The 22,425-nt window shown below is 52.1% G+C and overlaps 1 protein-coding gene across 1 annotated transcript in view; it reads right to left on the bottom strand.

Annotated features, from left to right (window-relative positions):
• Nucleotides 1-22,425, bottom strand: part of LOC141153067 (rho GTPase-activating protein 6-like) — a 203,251-nt gene that overhangs the window by 140,153 nt on the left and 40,673 nt on the right. The window lies entirely within an intron of this gene.

Here is a 22,425-nt window from a genome sequence, read left to right as displayed (position 1 = left end):
TAATGAAGGAGTTAACATTCAATGAATTAGAAAATAGGAAAGAAAACACGTGACATGAAATTGTGAAAAAAATACAATTCTGCATTTTTTAGGGGGGGGGGTTTGGCTTTACAGTGTTCATTTTGTGGTAAAAATGATCAGTCATGATTCTCCACGTTCAGTACAGTTATGCTAATACCAAACATTATTTTTTTTATTTAAGTGGAGAAAAAAGTCATAAATGTGTAATAAAATAGATTAAAAGATTAGGTTTGTGTCACCATTTTCCAAAACCCATAAAATGTTTATTTTTCTGTCGATTGTGTTTTGTGTAATTTGGGGTCCATAAGACATTTTCATCAGTTTTTATTCCATTTTTTAATTTTAATAAATCACACTTTTAACAAATATGTTTATATTATTTATTTTTAAAAGGAGGAAAAGGGGGTAATTGACATTTTTTTTTACATTTCGTACTTTTTATTTTTTTTTCTTTATTTTGCTAGTTTCCTTAGGGGCCTTGGATAATGATGGGCGAGTATTAAAATGCTCGAGTGCTCGATGCTCAGGTTGAGCAAATTGGAATGGTCGAGTGCTTGGACCGAGTAACGAGCCCAATGTAAGTCAATGGGAAACTCAAGCATTTTTCCGGCGGCCCCCCTGCAGAAGGCCTAGAAATTGCGGAAATCGATGGGAACAGTGCTCAAATGACATGGGAACAGCATGGGGAAGACTCCTGGAAGCATTTATGACTCCCAGGTCACTGCTGTCAACAATGTTGTCAGAGGTATTACGGCACTTTTACGGACTCACAATAAAACATACAAAAACAAAATGGATTTTTCTGGGAAATATATTAAGGAACATCCTTTCCAGGGTAATGACTTGTATATAAGACAAAATAAATAACCAAAAACAAAAATGCTCCTCCACACCTTGAGCTATGTTCACACGTAGTGTTTTTGATGCGTTTTTGCACTTTTGCATTGCTTTCCCCAAGACAAATACATTCACCGAGAAATGTCATTTTAACATTTTACAACCTTATCTGGCCATGTGGTGTGTGACACATCATCAGACACATGCATACAGTGCTGAAAAGACATGGGAACTGCATAGGGAAAACCCCTGGAAGCATCTCTGCCTAAAAGTGTGCCCATCATAAGTGCAATACTAAACTGCCACATTTTTGGACAGCTGCTTGCACTTGAAATGTGGCCCTTTAGGCTTGTGGAGGTGGAAGCTGTCCACAACCTCATGGTGGCGGTGGCCGGGTGTCCATACTCGGTCCCAAGCCGCCACTATTTCTCCCGGTGTCGTCTCTGCCTTCCACAAGCACAAGTCACACAACATTACCCGTGCCCTCCAAAGTGCACGTACTGGGAAGGACCGCCTAACCACAAACACGTGGTCAAGTGAATGTGGCCAGGGATGGTACGGAGCCAGTCCACAGCTTTTTTTGCTGAGAGTTGTATTTCACCACAGCCATATTCTTTAGCTTGGTGAAAGGACTTGGGAAACTGTATCTACTCCAGCTGTCATTTCTCCCAGGAAGTCCTCTATGCTCGTGGAGGCGGAAGATTTTCACAACCTCATTCCGGCGGCGGTCGGGTGCCCATATTCGCTCCTCAGCCGCCACTATTTCTCCCGGTGTCGTCTCCGCTTTCCACAAGCGCGGGTCCCACAACATTACTGCTGGTACTTTTCTGTGGGAATCTGATTGCCTCCTACCAGCCTGGAATATTTCCAGTAAACTATAGTACGACACCATTGTATTAGCACTGCCCCCAGTACCAGTAGCGAAGCCATCCCCAATTTCCTTTTCAGGAATTTTATTTGGTAGACTGAGTGGCTGCCCAAATACATTAGTTTCTCACAAAGAAGCTGAAGATAGAGTGGCAGTAGGTGCAAGTTTCTCCAGCCTGTTAGATATCAGAGGGTGAATGGCAGCACATTGGATCAGTGGTTATCACTGAAGACTTGCAGTGCTGGGATCCTGAGTTCCAATCCCAGCAAGGATAACATCTGCAAGGATTTTGTATGTTCTCCCCATGTTTGCGTGGGTTTCCACCTCAGTAAAAAAGCAGCCATAGAGTGTAAGAGAACCTTCCCACACACTTTTCTTAGCCAGGACTGCTTCTCGGCAGGGTTGGATGGTCCCACCAGAGAATCCTCGGGTGGGCCCTGGCTTCTCCATCAGGAGAGTTCATGATGATAGCGCTAACTTTGCAGCTGCTATGGGGCTCTTGAGCGGGGGAGAAAGGTGGGCCCTCAGAATGAAATCCTCTGGTGGGCACAATGTTTTTCAGTCTGAAACTGCTTCTGAGTGGGAGTTGTATTTCACCACAGCCATATTCTTTAGCTCGGTGAAAGGCTGCTGTGTTACAGCTTTCAACAACTCTGCAGTGCTGGGTGGTTTGTCACCTAAGCATTAAGCATGTTATCTTCAGCACAGCCTGTTGCCTGTAACATACCTGGCGGCGTCCTTGCATGGTGGTCCATCTCCCACTGTGCAAGAGCGCGCACTTGATCTCCTGTCCAGAATGTCTCTCTGGCTTCCCTCCATGCTGTCTGTTTGTCTGTTTTGGCTGCATAGGGCGACGCCCGCTGAACTTCCTGTTTCTTGTACCTGCTGCGGACACGCCCCTGTTGCACCTTCAGCCTATTGCTGTCCATCTTTGGGTATTTATACCACCTTCTTCCTCAAGATGGCGCCTGAGCATTGTGTCCTGTCAGTCGGCTTTTTGTCTCTGACATGCCAGGTCCTATCCTGTTTTCCTGCCTGTTTTCCAGTTCTGTGTCTGAACTGTGGTCTGTTCTTGTGAACACGCTTCTTGCCTGTTCTTTCGCCTTCTAAGGGCCGTATTCCTAGATCTGCCTGTCTGTGCCTTGCGGTATCTGTTCCCGTCTGAACAGAGTCCTGTTTGTGTCTCTGTCTTGCGGTATCTGTTCCCGTCTGAACAGAGTCCTGTTTGTGTCCCTGCCTTGCGGTATCTGTTCCTGTCTGAACTGAGTCCTGTCTATGTCTCCTGCCTTGCGGTGTCAGTTCCCGTGTCTGAACTGAGTCCTGTCTGTGTACTCTTGCCTGCTGCCTTTCCTGGAGGCTGTATTTCCAGGCCTGTCTGAACACGCTCCTAGCCTGTTCCTCCCGCCTTCTAGGGGCCGATTACCTAGACCCGCTCCTGTATCTTGTCTGTCCTGTCTGAACACGCTCCTAGCCTGTTCCTCCCGCCTTCTAGGGGCCGATTACCTAGACCCGCTCCTGTATCTTGTCTGTCCTGTCTGAACACGCTCCTTGCCTGTTCGTCCCGCCTCTCTGGGGGCCGTATTCCCAGACCCGCTCCTGTATCCCGCTGCAGTGTCGGTCTCTTTCGTACACTCAGTTCCAGTCTGAACTCTCTCCTATCCTTTACCTGTTTTGCCTCTATGTCCGTTCCTTTCCTTTTTCTGCAGAGTCTGAACTCGTACCTAACTCCTGCTTGTTGTCTCTGTACTCCCGTTTGTGAGTTTGTGGTCCACTTGCTACTTCACTGCAAATACCCTGTGGGTATCTGGCTCTGCCTTTCCCTTCCTGTCTGTTCCGTGTGAACAGAGCCCTGTCCGTCCTGCTCTGACTCCTTGCTCACTGCTCCGGCAGCCTTGCTCCGCTCTGACCCTTTTGCTCACTGCTCCGGCAGCCTTGCTCCGCTCTGACCCTTTTGTTCACTGCTCCGGCAGTCCTGTCCTGCCCTGCTTCTGCCCGCTGCTCCGGCAGTCCTGTCCTGCCCTGCTTCTGCCCGCTGCTCCGGCAGTCCTGTCCTGCCCTGCTTCTGCCCGCTGCTCCGGCAGTCCTGTCCTGCCCTGCTTCTGCCCGCTGCTCCGGCAGTCCTGTCCTGCCCTGCTTCTGCCCGCTGCTCCGGCAGTCCTGTCCTGCCCTGCTTCTGCCCGCTGCTCCGGCAGTCCTGTCCTGCCCTGCTTCTGCCCGCTGCTCCGGCAGTCCTGTCCTGCCCTGCTTCTGCCCGCTGCTCCGGCAGTCCTGTCCTGCCCTGCTTGTGCTCGCTGCTCCTGCAGCCCCGTCCTGCTCTGTTCTTGCCCACCGCTTTGGGCGTTCCCTCTCTGCTGTGGTTGTCTACCGCATCTGCGGTTCTGTGACCCAGTCTGTACTGGGTCTTAACCTTTCTGTGCTCCAGCCCGTCCTTTCGGCCAGTACCTCCCTGCCTGCATACTCGCCTGTATCCACCCATCTGCATACCTGCCGTGTTTGCTTACATCCACCAGTCTGTGCCAGCCTAACCTGCCTGTTCCAGTAATCCCAGTGTGGGTCAACCCCCGTGTCCGGAGTTTGACCTGGAGTAGCACCTGGTCCCTCTGCCCGGTTTCTCCCTGGTGCACTGGCGTCGTATGCCGTCGTGCCACCTTGGTCGGATCGGCCAGATACTTAGTCACGCCCCTCCAGGCACTCTCCGGTCCATGGTCCAGTGGAACCACAACACCCGCACACGCCAGTCAGTCCGGGCGTGTGCATAACAGCATGCTCAGGCCATGGTTCCCGTTGAGCCCCACGGCCTTCGCTCTCTGAGAAGTTTTCCAGCGAATACATGCATTAAAAATAAATAAATAAAATTTTTTTTTTTTTCTCAGCTGAGTTCCAGGCGAATTACGCACCCGTCCAGATGGATCTATCTGCTCTCGTTCCTACGGATCCGCCACGTTACTATGGGGATCCAAGACAAAGTCGTGCATTTGTGGAGCAATGCATGCTACACTTCAAGTTCTACCCTCTATGTTTTCCCACCGATCGGGTTAAGGTGGCATTCATTATGTCTTACCTGGCGGGTGATGCCTTGGAATGGATCAACCCCCTATATGAAACACAGGATCCGATCCTCCTGGACCTAATGGCCTTCCTGGTGGCCTTTCTAATGGTCTTCGATGATCCTAACCCGGAGGCTCCTGCTGAAGCTTCACCTCCCAATATCCCGGAGCAGCCCCGATGGGTAATGTGTGTGGGTAGCGCAATAGTCCTCCAGCCCAATGAGACTACTGCCCATCCAGAATCCTCACAGGGTGACTACGCTTTCCGGAATACTTCTCCCAACCTCAAGAGGCAGTCCAGACGTGCTAGACGTAGAGGCAAGCCGTCACGCCAGGGTCTGTCCTCCCTGAGACCTCCTGACCCCAACCTTGAAGTCCCTACTGAAGCTTCATCTCCCTGTATCCCGGAGAAGCCCCAACGGGTAATGTGCGTGGGTAGTGCTCCGGTTCTCCTGCCCGAAGAGACTTCTGCCCATCCAGACTCCACACAGGAGAACTTCCTGCACCCGGCATCAGATGCTTCACCCACTTTAACCGGTGTGCATGTCCAAGGATGCTCCAAAGCTGTGGTTACCTCTGAGTCTGTGCACCTCTACTACCTGGCGGAGGACCCCCTGTTGCCTCCTGAATCCTCCGGGATACCACTCGATGACAAATGGAGAGAGACTTCTCTACACTCGGTACTCGATACTTTGTCCGCTTCGTCCTGTGAGCCTGACAATGGGTACCCCAAAGTGGTAGTTACCCCCGAGTCTCTACACCCCTCCGACCAGGCGGAGGACCTCCAGTTGTCTCCAGAACCCTTCGGGGTGCTACCTGGTAGCGAAAGGACAGAGACTCTCCTATACTCTGTACCTGATACCTCGCTCGCTTCGTCCAGTGAGTCCAACCTAGTGTACTCCGAAGCAGAGGTTACTCCCGAGTCTCTACACCCCTCCGACCAGGCGGAGGACCTCCAGTTGTCTCCAGAACCCTTCGGGGTGCTACCTGGTAGCGAAAGGACAGAGACTCTCCTTTACTCTGTACCTGATACCTCGCTCGCTTCGTCCAGTGAGTCCAACCTAGTGTACTCCGAAGCAGAGGTTACTCCCGAGTCTCTACACCCCTCCGACCAGGCGGAGGACCTCCAGTTGTCTCCAGAACCCTTCGGGGTGCCACCTGGTGGTGAATGGACAGAGACTTTCCTATATCCTGGATCTGATACCTCGCTTGCTTCGTCCAGTGAGTCCGACCTTGTGTACTCTGAAGCAGAGGTTACCCTTGAGTCTCTACACCCCTCTGACCAGGCGGAGGACCTCCAGTTGTCTCCAGAACCCTTCGGGGTGCCACCTGGTGGTGAATGGACAGAGACTTTCCTATACTCGGTACCCGATACCTCGCCTGCTTCCTCCAGTGAGTCCGACCTAGTGTACTCTGAAGCAGATGTTTTCTCTGAGCCTCTGCACTCTTCTGACCCGGCGGAGGACCTCCAGTTGTTTCCTGAATTCTCCGGGGTACCACCAGATAATAAAGAGACAGTGACTTTTCCTCATTATGTACCTGATAACCCGTCTATTTCTTCCTGTGAGCTTGACAAGATGTACCTCGAAGCAGAGATTACCCCCAAGTCTCTGTCCCCCTCCAACCCGGTGAGGGACTTCCAGTTGTCTCCTGTACCCTCTGGGGTGCCACCTGAAAATATGTGGAGAGAGACTTCCTTGTGTGCTGTTCCTGGTACTCCACCCGTTTCGTCTGTTGCTAAGGATGGCTGGATAGGAGGTAGCATCCTAGCTAACCAGATGAGATCAATTTTCCTGTGGACAGTGGAAGTGATCTCCTTGAAGTGAACGACTGGTCCTCGAATTCCCTGCGGAAGATTCTGGCAGGCCTGAAGAAGAGGGGGCGTAAGGGGGGGGGGTACTGTAACATACCTGGCGGCGTCCTTGCATGGTGGTCCATCTCCCACTGTGCAAGAGCGCGCACTTGATCTCCTGTCCAGAATGTCTCTCTGGCTTCCCTCCTTGCTGTCTGTTTGTCTGTTTTGGCTGCATAGGGCGACGCCCGCTGAACTTCCTGTTTCTTGTACCTGCTGCGGACACGCCCCTGTTGCACCTTCAGCCTATTGCTGTCCATCTTTGGGTATTTATACCACCTTCTTCCTCAAGATGGCGCCTGAGCATTGTGTCCTGTCAGTCGGCTTTTTGTCTCTGACATGCCAGGTCCTATCCTGTTTTCCTGCCTGTTTTCCAGTTCTGTGTCTGAACTGTGGTCTGTTCTTGTGAACACGCTTCTTGCCTGTTCTTTCGCCTTCTAAGGGCCGTATTCCTAGATCTGCCTGTCTGTGCCTTGCGGTATCTGTTCCCGTCTGAACAGAGTCCTGTTTGTGTCTCTGTCTTGCGGTATCTGTTCCCGTCTGAACAGAGTCCTGTTTGTGTCCCTGCCTTGCGGTATCTGTTCCTGTCTGAACTGAGTCCTGTCTATGTCTCCTGCCTTGCGGTGTCAGTTCCCGTGTCTGAACTGAGTCCTGTCTGTGTACTCTTGCCTGCTGCCTTTCCTGGAGGCTGTATTTCCAGGCCTGTCTGAACACGCTCCTAGCCTGTTCCTCCCGCCTTCTAGGGGCCGATTACCTAGACCCGCTCCTGTATCTTGTCTGTCCTGTCTGAACACGCTCCTAGCCTGTTCCTCCCGCCTTCTAGGGGCCGATTACCTAGACCCGCTCCTGTATCTTGTCTGTCCTGTCTGAACACGCTCCTTGCCTGTTCGTCCCGCCTCTCTGGGGGCCGTATTCCCAGACCCGCTCCTGTATCCCGCTGCAGTGTCGGTCTCTTTCGTACACTCAGTTCCAGTCTGAACTCTCTCCTATCCTTTACCTGTTTTGCCTCTATGTCCGTTCCTTTCCTTTTTCTGCAGAGTCTGAACTCGTACCTAACTCCTGCTTGTTGTCTCTGTACTCCCGTTTGTGAGTTTGTGGTCCACTTGCTACTTCACTGCAAATACCCTGTGGGTATCTGGCTCTGCCTTTCCCTTCCTGTCTGTTCCGTGTGAACAGAGCCCTGTCCGTCCTGCTCTGACTCCTTGCTCACTGCTCCGGCAGCCTTGCTCCGCTCTGACCCTTTTGCTCACTGCTCCGGCAGCCTTGCTCCGCTCTGACCCTTTTGTTCACTGCTCCGGCAGTCCTGTCCTGCCCTGCTTCTGCCCACTGCTCCGGCAGTCCTGTCCTGCCCTGCTTCTGCCCGCTGCTCCGGCAGTCCTGTCCTGCCCTGCTTCTGCCCGCTGCTCCGGCAGTCCTGTCCTGCCCTGCTTCTGCCCGCTGCTCCGGCAGTCCTGTCCTGCCCTGCTTCTGCCCGCTGCTCCGGCAGTCCTGTCCTGCCCTGCTTGTGCTCGCTGCTCCTGCAGCCCCGTCCTGCTCTGTTCTTGCCCACCGCTTTGGGCGTTCCCTCTCTGCTGTGGTTGTCTACCGCATCTGCGGTTCTGTGACCCAGTCTGTACTGGGTCTTAACCTTTCTGTGCTCCAGCCCGTCCTTTCGGCCAGTACCTCCCTGCCTGCATACTCGCCTGTATCCACCCATCTGCATACCTGCCGTGTTTGCTTACATCCACCAGTCTGTGCCAGCCTAACCTGCCTGTTCCAGTAATCCCAGTGTGGGTCAACCCCCGTGTCCGGAGTTTGACCTGGAGTAGCACCTGGTCCCTCTGCCCGGTTTCTCCCTGGTGCACTGGCGTCGTATGCCGTCGTGCCACCTTGGTCGGATCGGCCAGATACTTAGTCACGCCCCTCCAGGCACTCTCCGGTCCATGGTCCAGTGGAACCACAACACCCGCACACGCCAGTCAGTCCGGGCGTGTGCATAACAGCATGCTCAGGCCATGGTTCCCGTTGAGCCCCACGGCCTTCGCTCTCTGAGAAGTTTTCCAGCGAATACATGCATTAAAAATAAATAAATAAATTTTTTTTTTTTTTCTCAGCTGAGTTCCAGGCGAATTACGCACCCGTCCAGATGGATCTATCTGCTCTCGTTCCTGCGGATCCGCCACGTTACTATGGGGATCCAAGACAAAGTCGTGCATTTGTGGAGCAATGCATGCTACACTTCAAGTTCTACCCTCTATGTTTTCCCACCGATCGGGTTAAGGTGGCATTCATTATGTCTTACCTGGCGGGTGATGCCTTGGAATGGATCAACCCCCTATATGAAACACAGGATCCGATCCTCCTGGACCTAATGGCCTTCCTGGTGGCCTTTCTAATGGTCTTCGATGATCCTAACCCGGAGGCTCCTGCTGAAGCTTCACCTCCCAATATCCCGGAGCAGCCCCGATGGGTAATGTGTGTGGGTAGCGCAATAGTCCTCCAGCCCAATGAGACTACTGCCCATCCAGAATCCTCACAGGGTGACTACGCTTTCCGGAATACTTCTCCCAACCTCAAGAGGCAGTCCAGACGTGCTAGACGTAGAGGCAAGCCGTCACGCCAGGGTCTGTCCTCCCTGAGACCTCCTGACCCCAACCTTGAAGTCCCTACTGAAGCTTCATCTCCCTGTATCCCGGAGAAGCCCCAACGGGTAATGTGCGTGGGTAGTGCTCCGGTTCTCCTGCCCGAAGAGACTTCTGCCCATCCAGACTCCACACAGGAGAACTTCCTGCACCCGGCATCAGATGCTTCACCCACTTTAACCGGTGTGCATGTCCAAGGATGCTCCAAAGCTGTGGTTACCTCTGAGTCTGTGCACCTCTACTACCTGGCGGAGGACCCCCTGTTGCCTCCTGAATCCTCCGGGATACCACTCGATGACAAATGGAGAGAGACTTCTCTACACTCGGTACTCGATACTTTGTCCGCTTCGTCCTGTGAGCCTGACAATGGGTACCCCAAAGTGGTAGTTACCCCCGAGTCTCTACACCCCTCCGACCAGGCGGAGGACCTCCAGTTGTCTCCAGAACCCTTCGGGGTGCTACCTGGTAGCGAAAGGACAGAGACTCTCCTATACTCTGTACCTGATACCTCGCTCGCTTCGTCCAGTGAGTCCAACCTAGTGTACTCCGAAGCAGAGGTTACTCCCGAGTCTCTACACCCCTCCGACCAGGCGGAGGACCTCCAGTTGTCTCCAGAACCCTTCGGGGTGCTACCTGGTAGCGAAAGGACAGAGACTCTCCTTTACTCTGTACCTGATACCTCGCTCGCTTCGTCCAGTGAGTCCAACCTAGTGTACTCCGAAGCAGAGGTTACTCCCGAGTCTCTACACCCCTCCGACCAGGCGGAGGACCTCCAGTTGTCTCCAGAACCCTTCGGGGTGCCACCTGGTGGTGAATGGACAGAGACTTTCCTATATCCTGGATCTGATACCTCGCTTGCTTCGTCCAGTGAGTCCGACCTTGTGTACTCTGAAGCAGAGGTTACCCTTGAGTCTCTACACCCCTCTGACCAGGCGGAGGACCTCCAGTTGTCTCCAGAACCCTTCGGGGTGCCACCTGGTGGTGAATGGACAGAGACTTTCCTATACTCGGTACCCGATACCTCGCCTGCTTCCTCCAGTGAGTCCGACCTAGTGTACTCTGAAGCAGATGTTTTCTCTGAGCCTCTGCACTCTTCTGACCCGGCGGAGGACCTCCAGTTGTTTCCTGAATTCTCCGGGGTACCACCAGATAATAAAGAGACAGTGACTTTTCCTCATTATGTACCTGATAACCCGTCTATTTCTTCCTGTGAGCTTGACAAGATGTACCTCGAAGCAGAGATTACCCCCAAGTCTCTGTCCCCCTCCAACCCAGTGAGGGACTTCCAGTTGTCTCCTGTACCCTCTGGGGTGCCACCTGAAAATATGTGGAGAGAGACTTCCTTGTGTGCTGTTCCTGGTACTCCACCCGTTTCGTCTGTTGCTAAGGATGGCTGGATAGGAGGTAGCATCCTAGCTAACCAGATGAGATCAATTTTTCCTGTGGACAGTGGAAGTGATCTCCTTGAAGTGAACGACTGGTCCTCGAATTCCCTGCGGAAGATTCTGGCAGGCCTGAAGAAGAGGGGGCGTAAGCGGGGGGGGTACTGTAACATACCTGGCGGCGTCCTTGCATGGTGGTCCATCTCCCACTGTGCAAGAGCGCGCACTTGATCTCCTGTCCAGAATGTCTCTCTGGCTTCCCTCCTTGCTGTCTGTTTGTCTGTTTTGGCTGCATAGGGCGACGCCCGCTGAACTTCCTGTTTCTTGTACCTGCTGCGGACACGCCCCTGTTGCACCTTCAGCCTATTGCTGTCCATCTTTGGGTATTTATACCACCTTCTTCCTCAAGATGGCGCCTGAGCATTGTGTCCTGTCAGTCGGCTTTTTGTCTCTGACATGCCAGGTCCTATCCTGTTTTCCTGCCTGTTTTCCAGTTCTGTGTCTGAACTGTGGTCTGTTCTTGTGAACACGCTTCTTGCCTGTTCTTTCGCCTTCTAAGGGCCGTATTCCTAGATCTGCCTGTCTGTGCCTTGCGGTATCTGTTCCCGTCTGAACAGAGTCCTGTTTGTGTCTCTGTCTTGCGGTATCTGTTCCCGTCTGAACAGAGTCCTGTTTGTGTCCCTGCCTTGCGGTATCTGTTCCTGTCTGAACTGAGTCCTGTCTATGTCTCCTGCCTTGCGGTGTCAGTTCCCGTGTCTGAACTGAGTCCTGTCTGTGTACTCTTGCCTGCTGCCTTTCCTGGAGGCTGTATTTCCAGGCCTGTCTGAACACGCTCCTAGCCTGTTCCTCCCGCCTTCTAGGGGCCGATTACCTAGACCCGCTCCTGTATCTTGTCTGTCCTGTCTGAACACGCTCCTAGCCTGTTCCTCCCGCCTTCTAGGGGCCGATTACCTAGACCCGCTCCTGTATCTTGTCTGTCCTGTCTGAACACGCTCCTAGCCTGTTCCTCCCGCCTTCTAGGGGCCGATTACCTAGACCCGCTCCTGTATCTTGTCTGTCCTGTCTGAACACGCTCCTTGCCTGTTCGTCCCGCCTCTCTGGGGGCCGTATTCCCAGACCCGCTCCTGTATCCCGCTGCAGTGTCGGTCTCTTTCGTACACTCAGTTCCAGTCTGAACTCTCTCCTATCCTTTACCTGTTTTGCCTCTATGTCCGTTCCTTTCCTTTTTCTGCAGAGTCTGAACTCGTACCTAACTCCTGCTTGTTGTCTCTGTACTCCCGTTTGTGAGTTTGTGGTCCACTTGCTACTTCACTGCAAATACCCTGTGGGTATCTGGCTCTGCCTTTCCCTTCCTGTCTGTTCCGTGTGAACAGAGCCCTGTCCGTCCTGCTCTGACTCCTTGCTCACTGCTCCGGCAGCCTTGCTCCGCTCTGACCCTTTTGCTCACTGCTCCGGCAGCCTTGCTCCGCTCTGACCCTTTTGTTCACTGCTCCGGCAGTCCTGTCCTGCCCTGCTTCTGCCCACTGCTCCGGCAGTCCTGTCCTGCCCTGCTTCTGCCCGCTGCTCCGGCAGTCCTGTCCTGCCCTGCTTCTGCCCGCTGCTCCGGCAGTCCTGTCCTGCCCTGCTTCTGCCCGCTGCTCCGGCAGTCCTGTCCTGCCCTGCTTCTGCCCGCTGCTCCGGCAGTCCTGTCCTGCCCTGCTTCTGCCCTGCCCTGCTTCTGCCCGCTGCTCCAGCAGTCCTGTCCTGCCCTGCTTCTGCCCGCTGCTCCGGCAGTCCTGTCCTGCCCTGCTTCTGCCCGCTGCTCCGGCAGTCCTGTCCTGCCCTGCTTGTGCTCGCTGCTCCTGCAGCCCCGTCCTGCTCTGTTCTTGCCCACCGCTTTGGGCGTTCCCTCTCTGCTGTGGTTGTCTACCGCATCTGCGGTTCTGTGACCCAGTCTGTACTGGGTCTTAACCTTTCTGTGCTCCAGCCCGTCCTTTCGGCCAGTACCTCCCTGCCTGCATACTCGCCTGTATCCACCCATCTGCATACCTGCCGTGTTTGCTTACATCCACCAGTCTGTGCCAGCCTAACCTGCCTGTTCCAGTAATCCCAGTGTGGGTCAACCCCCGTGTCCGGAGTTTGACCTGGAGTAGCACCTGGTCCCTCTGCCCGGTTTCTCCCTGGTGCACTGGCGTCGTATGCCGTCGTGCCACCTTGGTCGGATCGGCCAGATACTTAGTCACGCCCCTCCAGGCACTCTCCGGTCCATGGTCCAGTGGAACCACAACACCCGCACACGCCAGTCAGTCCGGGCGTGTGCATAACATTGCCGCTTGGCCAAGGCAGTGCTGCAGTGCTTTCAGCTTGTGACTGATGTGGTCATTTCGGAGATGGAGGCCGAACTGGAGGAGGAGATGCAGGAGCTGAACAATGTGATTACATTGAGGTTACATTGGCGACTCTGGTTTTTCTACTAAAGAAAGATCCTACTGTGTTTTTATTTATTTATTTTTTTTATGTTATTTTTTAAAGACAAATGCATTCACCGGGAAATGTCATTTTAACATTTTACAACCTTATCTGGCCATGTGGTGTGTGACACATCATCAGACACATCCTGTTTCATTTAGGATGAAGGGACTCTGAAAGTCACAAAGCCTATTTTTATAGGGCCATCGGGCGGCCCTTACTATTCTTAAAGGGCCAGCAGTCGGCCCTCGCTATTGTTAGAGAGCCATCAGCCGGCTATGCTTTGTTGATCCCATTATTAACGAGTGGGTCTCCTATACTGTTATTGCATATGCAGTGACTGGAAGGGCTGCCAAAAATTTAGACGCACCCCTTTGAAGAGACATAGAGGAGGATCTCAGTAAAAAAAATATTCCCATTATAAAGGAGCAGGTCTCCTATAGTGGTACTGCCCATGCCGTGACTGCAAGGGCTGACAAAATTTGGGAAAAAAACCACTAACAATTTAAAGACACATATAGCAGGGCCACAGTAATGACATATTTCCATTATAAAGGAAAGGGTATGCTATACAGTTATAGGTTATGCAGTGAGTCCAACGGCTGACAAAATTTAGGAAAAACCCCACTAACAATTTAAAGACACATCGAGCAGGGCCACAGTATCGACATATTCCCATTATTAGGAAGTGGGTCTCCCATAGTGTTTGCTTATGCAGTGAAGCAACAGCTGCCAAAAATTTGGAGGAACTCCAATGCCCCTTGCAAGAGACATAGAAATCAGAGAGCCTTCTAAAAACAATGTTCCCATTATTAGGAAGTGGGTCTCCCATAGTGTTTGCCTATGCAGTGAAGCAATGGCTGCCAAAAATTTGGAGGAACTCCAATGCCCCTTGCAAGAGACGTAGAGGTCAGAGAGCCTCCTAAAAACAATGTTCCCATTATTAGGAAGTAGGTCTCCCATAGTGTTTGCCTATGCAGTGAAGCAACGGCTGCCAAAAATTTGGAGGAACTACAATGTCCCTTGCAAGAGACGTAGATATGTTGATATGGTATATATGGTGGTGGAGGATGAGGAAGAGGAGAAGGAGGACAAGAGCAAATAGACAAAATCAGGAAGCGTATACCCATGTCTGGGTGTGAAGACAGAGGTACGTGGGAATAGAGTTAGACCTCCCCAAAAAAAGACACTGCATTTGAGTTTATGTTATGCTGCTATCATTCGGTGGTGTTGAGAAGTCTGGCACAATCCAACCCTTATTCATTTTTATAAGAGTCAGCCTATCAGCATTTTCAGTTGACAGGCGGATGCGCCTATCAGTTATAATTCCGCTGACGGCACTAAAAACCCGCTCTGACAAAACGCTAGCGGCAGGGCAGGCCAGGACCTCCAAGGTGTAGAGAGCCAGTTCATGCCACGTGTCCAGCTTGGATACCCAATAATTATAAGGCACAGAGGAATCACAGAGGATGTTGGTACGGTTGGCAAGGTACTCTCTCACCATCTTCCGAAACGTTTCACTCCTTGTGAGAGTATCCCCCGCCTCAGGACCTGTGCAATGGGAGGGTCTGAGAAAACTGTCCCAGAACTTTGACAGTGTTCCAATGCCTCTGCTGGATTGCATTTGTGTCTCTCTGGCCTGTACTCCTTGGTTGTCCAACGAACTGTGACCTCTGCCGCAAGCGCTTTCTGAAGAGAATTTTTTTTAATAATTCCGCAACAAGGGCCTTCTCGTACTGCACCATATTATTAGGCCTGTCCTGCCAGGAATAAAAGACATAAAGTTCTCCCTCTAGCGTGTGTCTAGAAGAGTCACCAACCAGTAATGACTGTCACCCAAAATTTGGACAACACGAGGGTAACGGGAAAGGTAGCGTAACATAAACTCAGCCATGTGTGCCAGACTGCAAAGAGGAAAAACATCCGTGTCCTAACCAAGAGGACGACTGACCATGTTCTCCTCCTCATCCTCCTCCTCTTCTTGCTCCTCCCTGTCCTCAGGCCATCCACGCTGATCAGATGGTATGACAGTTGTGCAGGTAGTACCGTGTATAGCGCAGGAAACTAGCTCCTGTTCTTCCTTCTCTTCCTCATTGTCACCCAATCCACAATGGGATGAGATGAGGCTGGGCTGTGTGTAATCACCCTGTATGGTTCCTTGCTCAAGCTCATCGTGCTCCGCCTGCAATGCATCCTCTTTGATTGCAAGCAGAGAGCATTTTAGAAGACAGAGAAACGGGATGGTGACGCTAATTATGGCGTCATCACTGCTCACCATCTTGGTGGAGGCCTCAAAGTTTTGGAGGATGGTAGATATGTCTGACATCCATGTCCACTCCTGAGGTCTTATGTGTGGAGTCTGAACTGAATACCGACGGCCTTGTTAATGCTGGTACTCAACTATTGCCCTCTTCTGCTTACAAATCCTTCCCAACATCTGCAATGTAGAGTTCCAACGCGTGGGGACATCGCACACCAGTCGATGAGCTGGAAACTGCAAATGCTGCTGAAGCACGGCAAGAGCGGCGGAAGCTGTAGCTGACTTCCTAAAATGGGCACACAGACGGCGTACTTTGACAAGCAGAACCGACAGATCTGGGTAGGTTTTGAGAAACCGCTGAACCACGAGGTTAAGCACATGGGCCAGGCATGGTACGTGTGTGAGCTCGCCTCGGCCCAGAGCCGCCAGCAGGTTCCGGCCATTGTCACACACGACCATACCTGGCTGTAGGTTCAGCGGTGTCAGCCACAGATCTGCCTGCTCTTTCAGAGCTGTCCACAATTCTTCAGCATTGTCCAGTTTGTCACCTAAGCATACTAGCTTCAGCACAGCCTTTTGCCGCTTGGCTGAGGCAGTGCTTCCAGCTTGTGACTGATGTGGTCATTTCGGGGATGGAGGCTGAAGAGGATGAGAAGGAGGAGATGCAGGAGCTGTAGAATGTGGGGGCAACCCTGATTGACCCAGGGCCCGCAATCCTCGGCGTCGGGAGGACGTGTTCCGTCCCAAGATCCGACTGGGTCCCGGCTTCCACTATGTTAACCCAGTGTGATGTCAGTGAGATGTACCTTCCCTGCCCATAATCACTAGTCCATTGTGTCCATGGTTAGGTGGACTTTCCCAATAACTGCATTATTGAGGGCACGGCTAATGTTGTGGGAAACGTCTTTGTGTAATGCGGGGAAGGTACACCGAGAGAAATAGTGGCGGCTGGGAACCGAATACTGAGGGACAGCCGCCACCATCAGGTTGCAGAAAGCTTCCGTCTCCATGAACCTAAATGGAAACATTTCGAGCACAAGCATTTGCAAAATGTGTGAATTTAGTAGTGTGGCCTGTGGGGCGCTAGCTCCATATTTGCGCTGGCATTCCAAGGACTGGGGTAGGGAGAACTAAACGCTACGCTAGGACAAGGACATGGACGTGCTTGCTGATGCTGCTAGTTGAGAGTGTGCAATGACAGGTGCAGGGCAGGAGGCATTTTGGCATGCCCCATGGACAGGGGATTGGTGTGCACGCACAACAGCGGAACAAGCGGAACAGCGACAGACACTGTCGCTGGACCCTGGGGTTCGGCCCACTTAGTCGGTTGCTTTGCCTGCATGTGCCTGATCATACTGGTGGTGGTCAGGCTGCTAGTTTTGCTACACCTGCTGATGCTGGCCTAGCATGTGGTGCAAATGGCCTTTTTGGGGTTATCGGCAGAGTCTTTAAAAAACAACCAGACTCGGGAAGACCTAACAGTTGTACTGGCAACTTCCGTCGTGTTGATGTTTTGGGGAACAGTTGCCCGCCTTCTGTCTGCGGCCACCACACTGCTTGTTCTTGCCTGTTGTGGTGCTATGCCTCCCTCCCCATGTGTCCTTCTGTCCTCGCTCTGCATGTCACCTTGCCAGGTTGGGTCAGTGACTTCATCTTCCACTACCTCATCTTCCACTTCCACTCGCTTGTCGTCCTCCTGACTTTCTGGCAATTGTGTCTCATCATCATCCACCTCTTGTGACAGTTTCCCACCATTGCCTTCGTGTGACTGTGGCTGCTCAAATATTTGGGCATCGCTACATGCGATCTCCTCTTGCCCAGCTTCAAGTGGACCGGGCGAGAGGCCCGAATCTATAAATGGAAAAGTGAATAGTTCTTCGGAGTGTCCAAGTGTGGGTTCAGTTGTCTCTGCGCACTCGGCATGGTGGGAGGAAGGAGGATCAGGGTGAGGGATATGCGGTCCAGACTCACGGCTACTGAGACTTGACCATGTGGAAGACAGGTGGTGGTGGTGGCTAAGTGGCTGGAAGCATTATCCGCTATCCAACCAACAACCTTTTGACACTGCTCTGGGTTCAGTAGTGGTGTGCTGCAGTCCCCTATTAATTGAGACAGGAAGGTCGAGCGACAAGATGTGGGTGTTTGTTGTGGCACAATTTCAGCTTGCTCACTGCCTTGGCCTCATCCTCTGCATGCACCATCATCATAACATCCACTTCCCCGTCCCTTGCCACGCGCCTTGCCCATTTTAAATGGAGGCCAATATTTTCCACGTTCACTACAAATTTCTGGATTTTTATTGCTGTAATATGGAAAGGACCTGGCTGTATTCTGCAGTGGCAACAATCAAATGGAGCAGAAAAATGGTGTTCTCTGGATTGCTTTTTAAGCAAATACACTGTGTGCAGAATTATTAGGCACATGAGTATTTTGATCACATGATACTTTTTATACATGTTGTCCTACTCCAAGCTGCATAGGCTTGAGAGCCAACTACCAATTAAGTAAATCTGGTGATGTGCATCTCTGTAATGAGGAGGGGTGTTGACTAATGACATCAACACCCTATATAAGGTGTGCTTAATTATTAGGAAACTTCCTTTCCTTTTGCAAAATGGGTCAGAAGAGAGATTTGACGGGATCTGAAAAGTCCAAAATTGTGAGATGTCTTGCAGAGGGATGCAGAAGTCTTGAAATTTCCAAACTTTTGAAGCGCGATCACCGAACAATCAAGCGTTTCATGGCAAATAGCCAACAGGGTCGCAAGAAGCGTGTTGGCCAAAAAAGGCGCAAAATAACTGCCCATGAATTGAGGAAAATCAAGCGTGAAGCTGCCAAGATGCCATTCGCCACCAGTTTTGCCATATTTCAGAGCTGCAATGTTACTGGAGTATCAAAAATCACAAGGTGTGCGATACTCAGGGACGTGGCCAAGGTAAGGAAGGCTGAAAAACGACCACCTTTGAACAAGAAACATAAGATAAAATGTCAAGAATGGGCCAAAAAATATCTTAAGACTGATTTTTCAAAGGTTTTATGGACTGATGAAATGAGAGTGACTCTTGATGGGCCAGATGGATGGGCCAGAGGCTGGATCAGTAAAGGGCAGAGAGCTCCACTCCGACTCAGACGCCAGCAAGTTGGAGGTGGGGTACTGGTATGGGCTGGTATCATCAAAGATGAACTTGTGAGACCTTTTCGGGTTGAGAGTGGAATGAAGCTCAACTCCCAGACCTACTGCCAGTTTCTGGAAGACAGCTTCTTCAAGCAGTGGTACAGGAAGAAGTCGGTATCGTTCAAGAAAAAGATGATTTTCATGCAGGACAATGCTCCATCACATGCATCCAACTACTCCACAGCGTGTCTGGCCAGTAAAGGTCTAAAAGAAGAAAAAAAAATGACATGCCCCCCTTGTTCACCTGATCTGAACCCCATAGAGAACCTGTGGTCCATCATAAAATGTGAGATCTACAGGGAGGGAAAACAGTACACCTCTCGGAACAGTGTCTGGGAGGCTGTGGTGACTGCTGCACGCAATGTTGATCGAAAACAGATCAAGCAACTAACAGAATCTATGGATGGAAGGCTGTTGAGTGTCATCATAAAGAAAGGTGGCTATTTTGATCACCATTTTTTTTGTTTTTTGTTTTTGCATGTCAGAAATGTTTATTTCTAAATTTTGTGCACTGATATTGGTTTACCTGGTGAAAATAAACAAGTGAGATAGGATTATATTTGGTTTTTATTAAGTTGCCTAATAATTCTGCACAGTAATAGTTACCTGCACAAACAGATACCCTCCTAAGATAGCCAAATCGAAAAAAAACCCACTCCAACTTCCAAAAATATTAAGCTTGGATATTTATGAGTCTTTTGGGTTGATTGAGAACATAGTTGTTGATAAATAATAAAAATAATCCTCTAAAATACAACTTGCCTAATAATTCTGCACACAGTGTAATCAGGATTAAGATAAAAAAATAATTATCCCTGGCCCCTGATACCTGGGACTATTTCTAAAAATATCTGTAACAGCAGCAGCAGACAGAACTGGAATGGACCCTCTTGTGCTGTATTATAAACTGCAGTCTGCCACATACACTGCCTGCCTACCTAGCTCTGAGATAGATAGATATATACACACACACACACACACACACACACACACTGCTCAAAAAAATAAAGAGAAGACTTAAACAACAGAATATAACTCCAAGTAAATCAAACTTCTAAGAAATCAAACTGTCCACTTAGGAAACAACACTGATTGACCATCAATTTCACATGCTGTTGTGCAAATGGAATAGACAATAGATGGAAATTATTGGCAATTATCAAGACACACTCAATAAACAAGTGGTTCTGCAGGTGGGGACCACAGACCACATTTCAGTACCAATGCTCTCTGGTTGATGTTTTGGTCACTTTTGAATGTGTAGCGCCGGGGTCCCTGCCCTCTGCTAGGCAGGGACGCTGTTCCCCTCACCTCTCTGCTCCGAGCCCGGCGTCCCCCTCCCGCTCTGCTGGCAGCGCGCGCTCCTTCCCGGCCACTGTGCTTAGGGCGCGCGCGCGCGCTCCCTCCCTCTTAAAGGGGCCGCGCGCGCCGTCCTAAGGAGTCTCCGGCCAATGGCCGGAGGACTTCACCATATATAAGGCACCTCCTCCAAAATGGAGGTGCCCGAGCAATGTTGTTGCACTGTTCACTACTCTGCTTCAGCCCTCAGGTCCCGTTGCCAGTTACCTGCCAGTTACCTGCCTGATTCCTGCCAGAGTCCTGCCAGTTTGCTGTCTGTTTCCTGCCTGCTATTCCTGCTACCTGCTTGCTAGCCTGAGGTCCGACGGTCTGCCTTCCTACTCCTGTCAGTCTGTCTATGGACCAGCTTGCCTGCTCACCTGGGAGCGCACATCTGCTACCTGCCTGCTAGCCTACCTGGAGGCTCCGCCGTCACGTGCTGTGACCACCTGCTATTCCAGAGACTCTTGCCCGCTCACCTGGGAGCGCTCCTCCGCTACCTGCCTGCTTGCCTACCAGGAGGCTCCGCCGTCACGTGCTGTGACCACCTGCTATTCCAGAGACTCTTGCCCGCTCACCTGGGAGCGCTCCTCTGCTACCTGCCTGCTAGCCTGCCTGGAGGCTCCGCCGTCACGTGCTGTGACCACCTGCTGTTCCAGAGACTCTTGCCCGCTCACCTGGGAGCGCTCCTCCGCTACCTGCCTGCCTACCTGGAGGCTCAGCCGTCTCAGGTCGTACCTACCCTATACTCAGAGACTGTCCCGGTCACTTGCTGTGACCTCCTGCCCGTTCACCCAGAGACTGCCCCGGTCACTTGCCGTGACCTCCTGCCCGTTCACCCAGAGACTGTCCCGGTCACTTGCCGTGACCTCTTGCCCGTTCACCCAGAGACTGTCCCGGTCACCTGCTGTGACTGCCTACCCGTCTTCCCTGGTCGCCACCCGCTCCCTTACAAGGACCGCCCCCTTGTATAGTAGCTCAGAGGTTCCGCCTCCCAGACCCGTTACAGAATGTTGATTGTGGTTTTACACTCGTGGTAGCATGAGACGAACTCTACAACCCACAGAAGTTGCTCAGGTAGTGCAACTCATCCAGGATGGCACATCAATGCGAGCTGTGGCAAGAAGGTTTGCAGTTTCTGTCAGCGTAGTGTCCAGAGGCTGGAGGCGCTACCAGGAGACAGGCCAGTACACCAGGAGACGTGGAGGGGGCTGTAGGAGGGAAACAACCCAGCAGCAGGACCGCTACCTCTGCCTTTGTGCAAGGAGGAACAGGAGGAGCACTGCAAGAGCCCTGCAAAATGACCTCCAGCAGGCCACAGATGTGCATGTGTCTGTGTAGCGCCCCGAGGGTTCGGCCGCTACAGGGGTATTGCACCTCTGCTAGAGGTGTGATATTCCACTCCCGGGTAAGGATGGAGTATGGACCAGGGCTCAGTTAGCTGCATACAGCACACACACCCCATTTCCGAGGGACAGCTCAACGGTGCTCCCACTAGACAGAAGTGCAAGCACGACCGACTATGTCCCTGTCTGGAGTGGGGAGGGGGTGGAACACCCGGTGCTGTAGGGGCAGATAGGGGTTGGTTCCCATTGGTTGCTGGTCACCTGGGCTCATGGTCAGAGGGAGGTATAAAAGGTGGGCACCATCTTAGATCTAGGTTCAGTCTGTGCAGAGAGAGGAGAAGACAGGGAGTAGAGGCTCTGTAGGAGCTCTGCTCCAGGAGGGCCTAGTGAGAGGCCGAGGAGGAGGTGAAAGGGAGCTGTGATTACGTCTCATCCCAGCTCCAAGAGAAAGGAACAGGAAGGAACAGAAAAGGAGAAGAAGAGACAGGGAAACAGAAGGGCTCAGGAACAAGAAGGTGGAAGGGACCCTAAGAACCCACGAGAATACAGGGTGAAGGGTCAGGCAGATTAAGGGTGCCGGATCCCAAGTTGGTGGAGGAGAAACTACCCTCAGCCAAAGACCGGACGTCGTGATCATTTATTGGTGCGACACCTCATCAAACCTGCTAGGAAGGCACCATATAGGACAGCGGAGGACGGGGCCCACGTTGAACCGCACAAGTCCGCGGCAGCTGGACAAAAGTGGGTCACTGGTGAGGCAGGCCAGAGGAAGGATTGAAGGGGGTCCTGAGCCATATTCCTGAGCTGCCTGGGAGTTGACCGAGCCCCTCACCTGGTGGACGCAGCACGGCTTGGGCAGTCATTCCCTGCAGAAGTGACTTGGATATTAACCGTGAGTAAAGACCCTGGACTGCGTTGTCTGTGTGTTTTTTCGCTCTTCCGGCACTACCGGTACTGGGACTCTCACCACCATCACTCCCACCATCCACTACACTGCCCTGGGGCCGCACTCTTCCCGTGGGGAGTCACACTACCCTAGCTACACACCTCATCAGCCCCAGCGGTCTGCATGCAGCGGCGGTTCCTAATAACCGCAATCCACGGGTGGCGTAGTCGGACATTATCTAAAGTACAGTAGCAGACTACCATTGGTCTGACCACCCTGAGCCGCGGGACCGGGCCGCCACTACTACTCCCAGCGTCTCCCTATTGCCCGGTTCCGCGTGCCCC

The sequence above is a fragment of the Phyllobates terribilis genome, unplaced genomic scaffold (genome assembly GCF_046119375.1).
Source record: "Phyllobates terribilis strain yellow unplaced genomic scaffold, ASM4611937v1 Scaffold_7__3_contigs__length_470593459, whole genome shotgun sequence".
Classification (NCBI taxonomy): Eukaryota; Metazoa; Chordata; class Amphibia; order Anura; family Dendrobatidae; genus Phyllobates; species Phyllobates terribilis.
The sequence above is the reverse complement of the archived record's forward strand: the minus strand, read 5'-3'. Positions and strand labels throughout refer to the sequence as shown.